We start from the raw sequence: 14,200 nt of genomic DNA on the forward strand, positions 1-14,200 counted from the left end.
TGCTGCAGATGAACAAGTGATCGAAGCGCTCGACAACGTCAAATTGGTTGCAAAAGAAACAACAAACCACACATGGAATAGAAAATGCGGTTATAATATTTTGAGGACGAAGCCATTGTCAAAACTGATAACTACATCTTGGAACATGAAAATGAGAAACATCACACTTAAGGACCAAATATAAAGCAACATAAGCATTACGGGACTTCAAAGGTTTTGTACGATGGGAGAATGGCCGCGCTGGGGGAAGTTTCGCCAGTCATATCCGCCAAATCTTCAAACATTATCCATTAAAATATGCTACCAACGCAAGTCGCTCTTACGAGTCAAACCACTAGTCCCTAACAATCTCTTGATCCGGGTAGTAATCAATGACACAACAGTTACTTTGGAAAGCCCATTCGCTAAATATTTTGGCAGTAAAAATAATGGTGAAAATGATAGGGCTCTCCCTTGCCCTGAGGCACCTTAGAGTCCTCCCTTGTCCTGAGGGTAAACTATACTAGTGCTAACTTAAGTTATAACCTGAAATCTATTTACCCTTACTATACACAAAACTAAAACATTGAATACATCTTGTCTTATGAATACACTGTATTTCAAGTCGCAGAGGACAGATATACTGATTTTTACAACCTCTTTACTAGTCAGTTCAGGAAACTAAATTCTAAAGGGAAAATCTCGAGAAATTATTTCCACAGCTTTATGAAACTTATTTTAACGCTCAGTGCGCCCAGGCACTGAATGATGTCGTCACAAATATTACTTCCTACAAACCATATCAATTTGCCTTACTGACTTGGTAATGATAAACATATGAACACCATAGTGTTTCAATCTGGCATTATGACAATAAAAATCTAAAGAACATTATCTATTAACTGTGCAATGGTAAAAGTCTTCAATCACGCGCACCCGAGAACAAGGGTAAGACAAATGTTTCCGTCTGTACAACAGAACGAACTTGTAGTAATGCAAGTCGATATTCCAGTAGCGAGAACTGGTGCATTATTTTAAGTAAAGCAGGTGGGTATGTTGAGTGCAAACAGTCACGCTCCGTCACTACTGGTTAAGGCTTTGTTTTATTACTGTTTATCGACCATAAGTAATGTTTACTAAAAAAAAGACTGACACTTTGAATTTTTTGGAAACCATCAGAGCACAAACATCGACTTGTAATCTCAACTGGCAACGATTGACAGGAACGCACGAACGAACAATAACATTATTCCCTTCGGCCAATGTTTACTTACAATAATTTGATCGTGGCAAAGAACGCGTTCAGTTCGATGTCATCCATGGTCGGCAGATTCCATTCAAATGTGATATGCAGACGATGGAAAGATTTAGACACCGATTTCATAAACCAACCACAGATTAGTTGATGGTTGCTTTATTTGGCGTTAGGACTATAGTCTATCTGGGTCATCACGGCCGTCTACAGATATATTCACCAAACTCTGAATTCCTTTCAGGCATATTCACGAAACTCTGAATTCCTTTCAGGCATATTTACCAAACTCTGAATTCCTTTCAGGCATATTTACCAAACTCTGAATTCCTTTCAGGCATTTACGATAATTCTACGACTATACACATTCTCACTGCACCTATGGCCCTACACCATCGATTTCCTAAAGGACAAGAACATTTCCTAAAGGACAAGAACAAGTAAATAGCACATAAAAAATAAATCCATAAATCAATGTATATTCTGTTTTCATCGTGTCAAAACAATATTAATCCAAAAAAACGACACATTTCCATTAGATTTTGTAATTTTCATATCTATAATAGCCGCAAGACCAGTTTCTCAGAAAATGTCTTGTTTGTTAACAAAACATTCTCTCTAGAGGCTTTTGCCGTCTATGGCTGGGCTACTTCCAGCATCATGAAAATGTGGACGCCTTTGGTGATTTCTTTGACCAGACTGTGCTCTCAGTGATACAGTCTCGCTTAAGTGATTTTTTATTCAAGGTGTAATTTCCTGCAGGTAGAGCACTATAACACCACTTGCTCATACACAAACACACACACACACACACACACACACACACACACATTATATCTATCTATCTATATATATATATATATATATATATATATATATATATATATATATATATATATATATATATATATATATGTTCAAAATATATTTCCGAGTATTTCTGCGTTTTCATGTTACTTCATGTACTTCAAAATCTAGGCAAGATTATAAAGTCACATCCGTTGGCCTTTGAAGGCCGTTTTGAGGCCAACAACGGCCGCTTTTCAAGATTGTTAAAATTTACACTTCCAAAATAGGCGATCTGGCAGCCTAATAACGTGGTAAAAGTATCCAAGACTCAAAAACGGGATGTAAAGGTGCCAGATCCTGGCCTTCAAGGCCAACATAAGCCATTTTTTCAAAAGATTCAGGCTTAGTACAAGATCATGGTTCCCATTCAGATTCAGTCTTTCAACAGTCGGCAGTGAGAGCGATACGAGACAAGGAAAGCCATTTCTGACGTATTCTGTGATCTTTATACAAACTAATACAAGGGCTTTTATCATAATAGCTTGTTTTTCCGTGCACAGCCGGGGACTCCAGCTTGTCCCATATATTTTGCGGGCCAATGGCATTTAATGCGTTGTATAGATCTGTGTCTCATTTTCAATGGAATATGAACATACAGACGACGGCACCACAGACAATCAATTCCCATGTACTGCAACTGGAGGCGTCCAAATTCAAACAGTTCGGCTCAGCACATCAGCCCAATAAAAAACACAGTAGAGTACGTATTTATAGACGCTCATCAATAACAAGTATGATATCATAGGTTGTAATGATGAGCTGGTAAGGTATTCTTTGTGCAAACAAAATCGAAAGCAAATTAATAATAATTAAAGCTCTTTTGGAGGAATTCTCTTCATACGAGTTATAAATCTAGCAATATAACTGCTCCGTTTTTCATACAATAATTTGGTTTCTCATTTGTAATTACAGATATAAAAGAAGAAAAGTTTCCTATTCTTTTTTACGCCTTCACAAAGTATTCTTGTCCGTAAAGTTAAGAAATATCATTAATAGTAGGTCACGACATTTGTGTCATGCCGGTTAGACATTCTTAATGCAAACCTACTTCCATTTATTTTTCAGAAGTTCGTGCAAGATACGATATAAGTGGCAAAATTAGCTGCACGGAAAGGCAAATCCTCTCCTCCAAGGTCGATGAATGTTTTAAGAAGATGAGTTACCCTTCTAATGGCTGTAAGAAAATGATAAAAGTGTAGACATGAACGCTTGACTAGGCTCTAGTACCCGTGATGCACTTCTTATATAGCCTGCAGCATTTCGCAACCAGAAAACTTCAAGATTATGATTAATAGAACAAAAAAAAATATTTTCCCTTTAAATAATTTCCTTTCTTAACCACGATGACACCCGCAGAACGCTTTTGTGAAGGCGTGTGTTGGCCAATCGCCAAAGACGCAGCCAGTTTGATCAGACGTTTCCCCTAGTCAGGGCGGGAGCCAAGTGAGGATGTTTCTGTACACAACAATTACAGTTAATTTTTGAGCAGTGTCAATACAGTCATGAGTACAGCCACGAGAAAATTAGTACAGTCATAAGTGGCATGAGCATGGCCATGAAAGACACCTGACTACAGCCGTATGTACCATGGTAGAACCATGAGTAACGGTAGCCTGGTTTCGGGCAGCTGCCACTTCTATTGCACACGTGATTAGACTCAGACTTGACCCGCTGGAGGGTCGAGGGTATGATTACGTTTTACAGTTTTTAAACGAGTTCCCAAATTACTGAACTTATTTTTTTTCCAAATATATAATTTCTATGTTGTCTGAAATATTTCTAAATATTTATGAAAGGTTTAAATATTCTATTTACCGTTTTCTATAGAATATAAATAGCTGTAATTTTCCCGTGTGATTTGCTCAGCGCTTACATTCCTACGGCAGAGCACTGAAGTTTTTTGCACATTTACACGCATGAAACAATATTGTTAACGTAATCTTCTTGTTCGCTATCACCATTTGTACGTAATTTATCATACAGCAGGTGTAATGTGCATTAACATACCTTGTGTCTTGCTGGTCAGGACTGACGTTGGACGTGTTACCTGCTTGGGATGTAAACAATGATCTAACCATCGTACTGCTGGTGGGGTTGCAATGTAAAGATTTGAGTTACTTGATTATTGTTTTAGTCATCTATACAGCTTTTCAATTCACAATAAATGGAAGTCATGTTTCTTTATTAATAACAACAGATAGATTAAATGCATATCAACAGACGATTGCAAACTTCGCAAACGGTCTGTTAATTTGGTAACCGATGTATGCACCACGAGGTCATCTGGGTCACATAGATTATAACAATTATGAAGTTGTTGAGGAAAAACCCGAGCCAGACGTCTTAATTTCTGTTGTAATTATAGGTGTAGCTTTTATAAACTTACCAAGAAATGGTGCTTAATTTCCTTTTCATTACCTGTCAGGGTAGGCCTGTATCTGTATTACTAAGTTTACACTAATCATCTATTGAATATTGATAGTTTAGAATAACTATCCATTGATACAGAGGTGCGTATCCAGAATGTCGTCAAGGTGGAGGTACTACCTCGTAACATGAAATTCATTACTTGAATAAAAATGTTGCAATAAACAATGAAGAGAGCAATGCACGTCAGTCAGTCTAAGTTAGACCTTAATAGCAGTTAATAAGTGCAGGTTAGGCGCAGTAATATAATATCGGTATGGTATTTCTGGCTCACACACACACACACACACACACACACACACACACACAAGAAAATGTTTTTTTACTACGCTTTTAAAATGTCTGGCGTCTGCTGTTTAAAGGTCTGTCGTTCGATGCTGGTAACATGGTAAACTTTTCTCTGCTATCTTTATAAAGATATTTCATAAGGAGATGAGATGCGTGTATGACCGATTAAGTACTGTGCACAGTATGGGTAACATAATACGGGAATCTTAGATCTTTTAAACAACAGGAGCTTAAACTAAATGAACAGAGGCCTTTTTTGGAACAATTACTCGACAAGAAATGCGGACTGAACGACCCCAGACCCCAGGGAAGTGAGGACTGCATTTAGGCTGGTGGCGCCACGGTCGGCGGCGAAGGGCGCGTCCTCAGCGTCCTCCGCCCTGTCGCCTACACACATACGGAAGACAGTACATACAGATGTTAAAATAAGTAGAACAAACAGGTTGCAGACGACCTACTGGATCATAGGAATTATTATCTTTTTGTCATTTGTCTAGTTAATTATATCCAATAGGCTGGATCACCTAGTTAATGGCAACATGCAAACTGTCATATTGTTAAAGCTACCCTACTGACTGAATCATCTAGTTAATGGTAAACTACAAACTGGATCACATTGTTAAAGCTACGCCCCTAATTCATTAAGAACCTATCTCCTCTCTAACATTGAGATTGGATCATTTAGTTAATGGTATCCCACAAACTGGTTCATATTATTAATGCTACCCTGCAGACTGGATCACCTAGTTGATGTTAACCTACAATTCGCATCGTCTGGTTAATGCTAGCCTAAAGACGGGATCATAGAGTTAATGCCATCCTATCGACTGGATTATCTAGTTAAGGCTACCCTAAAGGCTGGATCACTTAGTTATTGCTTACATACAGATTAGATTATCCAGTTGATGGTAACCTACAGAGTGGATCATACAGTCTCACCATTGATGAGTTATTTTGTGTTGGATGTACAAACAAGTAAACAGTTGCTGAAACAAGACTAATATTACAGGGCGTTAGCCTGGAATTCGCTGGGATGGATCTATCGTGACGAATTACTAGGTACACTGTTTATCGTTCTCTGTTAATGCAGGTCTATGGTTATTTCTTCTTTTCCTTCTTTTACATTAAGTGCCTTGGTCTATATTCTCAAAAGAAAGTCCACAGTCTAAGTGTTGGCGAATCACTACAATTTAACAACTCGGCAGGCAAAGCCTTGAATAATTCATAAAGCACAACACAAGGCATATTTGCCCTGCATTACCTCACCCACTCACACCGACAAGGAACACAACACAACCTCGGCCATGAAATTTTCAGTAAGGCAGTGGCTGCCACTGCTGGTGTAAACATGTCGAAATTGAGTTCTGTAAATGCTCAGTTTCGTGCCAGACCTGTTACGATATTCATTACATGTGATGAATCAGTGAATTTTTTTTTTTTTTTTTTTGTCTTTCTGAAGCGTCATATGTTCTGTACGGGAACCCAACAACTGTGGATCTAAGCTGACTTGTGAATATACTGACCATCTGCCCGATGTGGAGCAAACATTAGTTAAGGCACAGTTTACAAAATGTCACGGCCTGGACAACTGTACGTGGCACGGGTGCACGTTGTGCCAGAGCGATTCACCTCCCTCGCCGCTGACTTCTGCAGGTCTGGACGTCACTAAAAATCCGATAAGTCCGAGCAATAAGATCTGAAGGTACGAAGATGTAACATTTAAACATGAGACAGCTGTGTGTGATTCCCGTCTGTAATTACCTGTTTTCACTATAAGGGGAAGGAGTTTTATATTCGCTGGGCCACGTCCGTTGTAAGTGTAGTACAGGCTAGTATTGGTATGCTACACAGACTCAAAGGTGTACAGCCCCGTCCACCATAGTGTACACACCGTCCAAGACCAGACGCTGACATAGTGACATCAAGTTCGCCACACATTGGCTTTCCCGCCGCCAACGATCTAACCATTGCTATTCACGTGCCACTTGGGGGTATCCCTCAAATTCCATTTTTGATACTTGAAAAAAATACCCCCGCTTGCAACATCAAGATATTATTGTTACGCCATTAAGTTAGGTTGTTTTTTTTTTATAAAATAACTAGCTGCCGAATTTCTCAGAGAAAAATATTTCACCATAGGAATGTAAACATCCAAAACTATTCTAGGAATATCTGAATGATATACTGAAGTACCTAAATTGTCACACAACCTCTATCACACACTACCTAACACTAGAATCATTTACATGATTAGTGTACATTCACCAACATTTCCTTCACTGCGGATTCTCGAACCGCACTGTCTGCGGCACGACCCTTGGGTACGGTGGCCTGGCCTCTGGCCTGACTCTTAAGGGTTAAGTCAACGGTCACGCCACCACAGATCGTCCCGTTGTGCTCAAGTCGTGTCTAAGTCAGTGTAACACTTAAGGACTACTTTCACGACCAGACATGGTAAGTGGCAAAACAATACTGGGCATTACAGAGCAAAATTTTCATTGTCTTCTACTAACTTGACACATAACAATATATCCTACTTCGGTATAAACATACATGAAAGAGTAATATTTGCTGGACTGAGTGGCGACGGGGCCATGGCAAGAGGAGGTTTGGTGACTGGCTCGTGGCATGAGGAGGGACGATACTAGGCTGTGTGGTGACGAGGGCCATGGCAAGAGGAGGGACGGTCACTGAGCTGCCAAGCATCGGGAGGGAGTCCGGGACCATGGCAAGATAAGAAGCAGTCGCTGCACTCCGTTGTGACGGACGGCTACTTCGGCTTCATGACAGTTACCATTAATAGGAAGAGGTCCGGCCGGAAGTTTGTTGTGGCGCGCGGCCATCATGCTGCTAGGGATACTACGCTGTAAAGTAGTCAGTAGGTGGCCGGCTTTATGCTTTGACTAACGAACTAACGAACTACTTATTTGTAAATTTTTCTATCTTTCTCGGTGCGATTTCTGATATATACCCTCAAGCTGGTTCCGGAGAGGTAAAACCCTCTCTTTTCTCACGTCACAGCTCCCTCTGGGACCAAGTTACAGTTTCACTCGGCTCAGCCAAGCTGTCGGAGGCCTACCCCCCTAAACCTCGTCCAATAACTTCACCACACGTCTCCACTGTACAGTCCACAGTGCTTCGAATGACAGAATATAGAGTATCAAACAACCGTGGACCCCGGATGTTTAATATATATATATATATATATATATATATATATATATATATATATATATATATATATATATATATATATATATATCAGTGACGTTTTAAGGAAGCCATGAAATAAGGCACCCGGAAAACTTATTCTCCGGCAGTTCCGTGCCAGTGAGGGCGGCCACATCCAGGCCAGAGGGCCGGAGCTCGGGGATCTAGTATTCATAAAGTACAATGATATGCCGTTGTGTTATGTACTAAATTATCCCAGGGGAAAAAAAATATCTAAACTCAACAGAAGCTTCCTATCTTACATGTGTACCTCGAGGCTTCAAGATAAGCACTGGTAATAAGACCTGCCTGACGGGAAAATATTTCCCAGTAAGCTGTATGGCAGTGACAACTGATGTATGCTGAGAATTAATGTTTGATAAACCCAATGTCGTAGTAATTGGTAGGATGTTGGAAGCTTTGTCAAGTCTGCGTTGGGTTCGGGGCTCTGGTCCTGAGATGGCCCCCATCTCGAGTTAGAAAAAAAAATAAAAGTGGCCTGGTTTCGTGTTATCGCAGACTGCTATTACTGGAGACCAGAGATTAATGGAGAGAGGGTGGAACCTGAGACACATGGGGAGGCTATAGTGTGGAGGGAGGGACAGGTTACAGGCTCTGAGCATACTGAGCCACTAGCATCACCAGGGAGAGACGAAGTTAAATTCACAAAACCATAGGACCTCAACAAAGAAAACGTAAAATTCACAAATATATAGGACCTCAACAAAGAAAACGTACAATTCACAAACCCATAGGACCTCAACAAAGAAAACGTACCATATGTGGTATTAACATTTCGCTTTCTTTAATTTATACCCAGAGAGGAGGAGGTCATACGACCGTGCAACCCCAAACATTCCTCGACCTTTTTACATCATGGCCCGGCAACCCCACATACACTAACATATGGACCAACACATTCCTGCGTATACACACACACACACACACACACACACACACACACACACACACACACACAAAATCCATCATTAGTATTTACATACATATACACACTGAAACCCGCGCGCTCATTATACCTTTACGATAAACAACTGGTCAACCTCTGGTCTACTATCAGATTCTGATTTCAAAGGTTTATTCTCGAGATGGGGAACTTGCAGATCAAGAGATGGCGTCTCCTAAACTTCTACGTAAAGGACCCCTTCCTAAAAAAAAAAAGACCCTAATGTAACCTATGACAACTTTTCCAGAGGCTCACGTAGCCCAGAACAGCGTGAACGACTAAAAATCAAACCAACCAGTTTACAGTTAAGAGAAAAACACCACAGAAAGTATCGAAGAGACTTGAAAACAACAATGATAGAAACTATAAGAAATCCGACATCTGGACAACACTAGAAACATGGAACACCCTTGTTTCTCTCGAACGCAAATGACTTACAAAGGTTCCAGCTATTCAACGATGTACTAAATGAACAAAGTTTAACACATCTTAATGAATCTCCTCTCACAAACCAAAAGATACAACATTCCATACACAGCCCCCCAAGTCTGCCTTGGTAACATAAACGGGCACTAAGAGCATGTTTCCAAAAAATCCCTCACATCCATCAAAAAAAAAAAAAAAATTACCAGACACCTGTCCTGTAAACACTTCAATCTTTTCTTCTTCCATACCAAATCATTCCTTCCTCTGTCCCACCTCTTCTTTCTGTCCTCTGGTCATCCTATAAAAATAAAAAGACAGTACAGACTTGTTTACAAGTTAGTCCAAGGACATTGATCGTCATGAGGACTCTCCTCTGCACCTCTTTTCATAAAATGTTGGCCAGAAGCCAAGAGAAGTCCCAGCCAAGAAAGGACCTTTGGAATAACTCAACAGCCACTGGAAAAAAAACAACTGAAAGTCAAATGATGTAAGCCAGCTAACATCTATATGTGGAATTCTCATGCGCGTCTCGGACAACGAATGCAAAAAGCGGCAGAGCCTAGTTAATACCGGAGCGGTTTTCACGACACCACTGGTCTGCACAACCCGCTTCGCGCTGGTGATGAATACATCCCTAAATATCATGTCCCTGCACCATGACCGCTGGGGAGAGGATTTTATACTACTAGCTTGAATGATCGTGAGAAAGAGCACTAACGCATTGTCGAAAACAAAGAAAAAATTGAAACTTTTATGATTAAAATGAAATATGTAAAAATAGCGCACTGATTCAGCCATCCGTTATGTCAGAACTGTTGACTATCACGACACCGGACGGAATTCTCCCTTGCAGAGCTATGAGGTCCAGTGTGGATGACCTACTTATGTTGTGTGGCTGGGGATGGCTGGCTGGCTGGCTGGCTAGCCTCGTCATTCGTCACAGTAGACCGTATACGACCTGCACTACACATTCCTCTATCTCACCTCGCATTACCTAAATCTCCGAATCCTCTCATTTCCCTAAAACGGTCCATCTCAGGTACAATTCATCGAATGGGGAGGGGTGAGTCAACACTCGGAGGTGATGCATTAGTCCTGGGCGAGGCAGCGAACGGGCTCTGGATGACAGCTCCAGGAAGTGTCTTAGATTCGTACAATATTCACATCTCTAGGATGATATCACCAGCCCTGGCATGTCGTAATCACGGTCTCATGATTGATCCAGAAGGCAAGAAATAATAATCATAAGCAAATATATAAATAAAACGGAAAATCTTTGTAACGAACGAATCAGAGAACCTTTTCGTAAGCGTTCCTGTTACAATGAGGCAATCCGCTATGCAACAAAGCAAACCAGCACCTCGATGTGGGTAACGTAAAATACCCTGTTACATCTATCCACCTCAAGAAAGAGACAATCAGAGAGAGAGAGAGAGAGAGAGAGAGAGAGAGAGAGAGAGAGAGAGAGAGAGAGAGAGAGAGAGAGAGAGAGAGGAGGGGAGGATAAAAATAGCCAGGTTGTCTGTCTTATGGAGTGGTGAGGCTGGACACGTATACACAGGAAGACGATGTAAATTTGTGGAGTACACAGCGAGATAAGACCGCCTAACTTCCTGGTGGACAAGTGCTCTTTTATTGTCTTTGAATCCCTCCTGCACGAGGGTTACAGAGACCATGACATTATGGCCCTTTGAGCATGGCGGTACGATCCTTGAGCATGACTGTACGATCCTTAAGCATGACATTATGACCCTTTAAACATGACGGCACGACCTTTAACCTAACCTTTATGGATAAGGTCAGTGTCCAGACCAGGGTTCGTACCATTGTCCTCAGGTACAAATTTACAGGGATGATTAAGTTGGCTAAATTAATCCTGCAATTAATCCTCATTTCAGAGCGACTGTATCAACAAGGCGTTTTATATCCTACATCTTTTTAAATCCTCCATTTATTTTCCTACAGAAAATATGTTTTAATCACCTAAGATTGTTAACATTAAGAATATCATACTCTTTAAATCGTCTTGTTTTACTGTCAACTGAATGTCATCGTTGAGATATACATAACTGAACATCGTTATTTACGAAAAAAAAAAAATCCATGGAAACGAATTACTGACACTTAATCATCAGCTGGTCACGCTAACGCTACCCTCGAATGCTATCTAGCCTTTTAAAGTCCTTAACAACCCTTATGATAACTCATAGAAGAAACAACTACAACAGCAACCCTTGGTGCATGATAAATGTATGTCTTGCCTTCCGCTACTTTCGCTACTTTATCCTTCCATAACTCCAGTACAGTAACTTCACATAATAGGTTTGAGGGGACCGAGTTGTGAAATATCCGAAACACCTCAGCTGCGTATTTTCAGCCAAATGGCTACCTACATCCAATAAACTGCCATGTATTTATTTATCATTTACAGGAATGTAAACCTAAATTGAACTCCTGTGAGTACAGCAACCTGATGTCCTTAGTACGATCAATAAACCAACCAGTGTAATGACCTTACACATCGTAGTACTCCTAGGTTAAAGCTGATCTGAGCGTACAGGTTGTACCTCCTCACGTGGTTTAGAAGTGTGTGAGGCTCTACTCAGTCCACTGCGTCAGTGTCTGGCGGCTGAGGGAAGACTCGTCCTCAAGAATAATTTTGCTAGTATTAAAAACTGTGTCTTCCATCACTGCACTAAGGAGAGAGAGTCTAATATATGTGTGCTGCTTTGTCACCAGGGTGAGAGAGTCTAACATATGTGTGTTGCTTTGTCTGTTAACTTCACTTAAAACACCTATGCATCACATACACCCTAAAATGTGTTATTTTCTCATATTTGAACAGAACGGGAAGGGAGATCTACATCCTTGGGACCTCCCATCTCTTGAACTTTTGCTACCATCAGTTTTTGTAATCTGTATACTCTTTACACACACTGGTTCATTAACAAATTTCATTTCAGTTCTGAGGCAAAGAAAATTTCGAGAGTAGGGGCAACTATGAGCCTCAACTATCTTCACCCTAACAGGCATCACGTAACAATTTTTGCACATTATTTTCAACAGAGGAACCACATAATTCCAAACTATTGATCTAACATCATTATCTATCATATCTGAACCCGCACAGATTGTCACACTTATGAGTATTAATGCCCGAAAGTACCCTTTCCTTCCGCAAAACGTTTAGCTTATTTCACTTATCTGCAACTCGTGGGTGGGTGTGCGTGTGTGTGTGTGTGTGTGTGTGTGTGTGTGTGTGTGTGTGTGAACACAACATTTCCTCAGCTATAGACATTTTTATCAAACCTTGGCGGGCGCCCTATTCTCAATATGTAATCTTGAATTATCATGAACACCTTCAGAGGGTGTTATCTTCTTTCGGTTGGTGGTTCTAACTTATCGATGACGGCCTAGGGAGTTGGCAGACCTAATGCTCAAATAACCAGCCGCCTCAAAACTCTTCTGTTATTCTATATCTATATCATAGTAAAGGTCTTAGCTCCGCCACTAATCCAACAGCAGCACATTCAATGGGGTCTTAAACTTTCTATTCTACCTTTGTATCGTGACGCTTAACTCTGTTTTCCTATAGCAAACGTCTTAACCAACGTTAGACATCTAGGCTACACTGAGACGCACCCAAAGAAAAGTTTCCAATCAGTAATTAAATTCCCCAAAAGAAAATCGCGTTGTTTTGTTTGAATGTTCTACAGCTTTCCTTAGAAGAGAATCTATTTCATGAGAATATCATCACTCAGTGGATATGATACTTATCAAGGTTATAATAAGAATACACAGTTCAATAACAATGATGTTTCCCTCAAAAGAGCATCTTCAAGATATATTATATGCCTCCTTACCACGAAGCTACAGTATAGGATATACGCATTTCTCCGGTTTTAAATATGAGTAATATAGCTATCTGCAATTGAAAAAGGTAATACAGATATCATGTACATACCGTTGTGTTATCAGACCAAACGGCACCTCAAGAACACAAGTCCTCCTCGGCACTAAACTCGACGCAGACTGAGTTGGCTCGCGGGTTCCTGCTGTCTGTTTACAGTTCCCTCGGCCATGTAAACTTGGTCACGAGTGAGTCACTGAGTTAGAATGATCCATGTATTAGAAGTCTTAATTAACTGAGGTAGTTTAGCAATGTAGTTGGTTGTCGACCCACATCTATGCTTGAAGGTACATACAAGCTTTCTCACGTGCTTGTGTGTACAAGCGTGCGATTACGTCAGAGCGCGCTTGCGCGTATCTGTGAAGTTGTCACCCATACCTTTACGACATACGTGGTCCACCCGTAGCCATATGGTTGCGGGTAACAAAATAATGGAATTCGCCGATTAAACGAGTATGTGCGCGGTTTGCGTTATAGGTATGATAAACAAATGCAAAAATTAAAGGCGTGCACGTCGGCCGCTAGACGCTGCCGGACCCTTCCTACTCCTGTGACGGAATGTGGCGTCACGTGTGACAGTCACTTCAGCTATAAAAGTTAAAAGACTTCAGTTAGAGAGAAAAATGCAAACGGAAGTTTCATAAAAGATTAGATTTGAGTACTCCCGTAACTTTACTGGTTTGTTCTTCTCTAGTTTACACCTGTACAATAACGTGTAATTAGATGATAATTGTACAGGTCAAGGTCTGGTCACGGGGTTTATGATGGTTGGGAATAACAGGTGATCAGAGCGATAATCATGGACCAGCTGGAATTTATGACATGCGGAGGAGGGTGAGTGAATTGCCTGCCGGGGAAATATTAATGTACTGAATTAAGGTGTAATATAAGCAGC

The 14,200-nt window shown here is 40.6% G+C and overlaps 1 protein-coding gene across 1 annotated transcript in view; it reads right to left on the reverse strand.

The window, feature by feature from the left end:
* The window catches only part of LOC139753316 (uncharacterized), a 126,091-nt gene extending 112,608 nt beyond the window's left edge, over nucleotides 1-13,483 (reverse strand). Inside the window, exon 1 of the mRNA XM_071669631.1 lies at nucleotides 13,360-13,483. The gene's annotated coding sequence lies outside the window, so the exon portion shown is untranslated. The remainder of the gene's footprint in view (nucleotides 1-13,359) is intronic.
* Nucleotides 13,484-14,200: the final 717 nt, after the last annotated feature.

The sequence above is a fragment of the Panulirus ornatus genome, chromosome 14, assembly GCF_036320965.1.
Source record: "Panulirus ornatus isolate Po-2019 chromosome 14, ASM3632096v1, whole genome shotgun sequence".
Classification (NCBI taxonomy): Eukaryota; Metazoa; Arthropoda; class Malacostraca; order Decapoda; family Palinuridae; genus Panulirus; species Panulirus ornatus.